This window comes from Orcinus orca, chromosome 8 (genome assembly GCF_937001465.1).
Source record: "Orcinus orca chromosome 8, mOrcOrc1.1, whole genome shotgun sequence".
Taxonomy (NCBI): Eukaryota; Metazoa; Chordata; class Mammalia; order Artiodactyla; family Delphinidae; genus Orcinus; species Orcinus orca.
Genome location: NC_064566.1, coordinates 91555734 through 91556412, shown reverse-complemented (window position 1 = coordinate 91556412; position 679 = coordinate 91555734).

The following is a 679-nucleotide window of genomic DNA, read 5'->3' as shown; positions in this document are numbered from 1 at the left end:
TGAGTGCTTGGTGGAGGCCCAAGGAGACGAGGTGGCAGGTAGGTGCAAAGTCTCTTCATGTCTTCACTCCTAGAAGCTCTCTATCCTTACACTAGCCCATACTCAGCTTTTAGCAAATTATTTTTTTTTAAATAAACTAAATTCTTCTTACCCATCTCCCCCCGCAAAAGTGAGTCAGTGTTTGTGTCCCTTCTCTTCTTGGAAGTACTTTGCTTTTGTCAGATTTTTAAGTTAGATGGTTGGCCTGTGACCCCAGTTTCTGGTAGTTAAACAAAAGTTATCTTTTTGTAGATTATCTGGATTTTTCCTGTGACTGTGGGAGTGATGATATTCCTGACGGCCAACTCCATCCTAGGCTGAAGTTGGAAGTCCTCCAGCATTTATTTCAAAGGGATAAAAAAAAAACAGTTTAGGGAGACAAAGATCCTCGGACCAAAGAAGAAAACTTTTTTTTTTTAAATTTTTATTTATTTCTGGCTGCGTTGGGTCTTCGTTGCTGCACTCAGGCTTTCTCTAGTTGCACCGAGTGGGGGCTACTCTTCGTTGCGGTGTGCGGGCTTCTCATTGTGGTGGCTTCTCTTGTTGTGGAGCACGGGCTCTAGGGCACACGGGCTTCAGTAGTTGTGGCGCACAAGCTTAGTTGCTCCGCAGCATGTGGTATCTTGCCGGACAAGGGCTC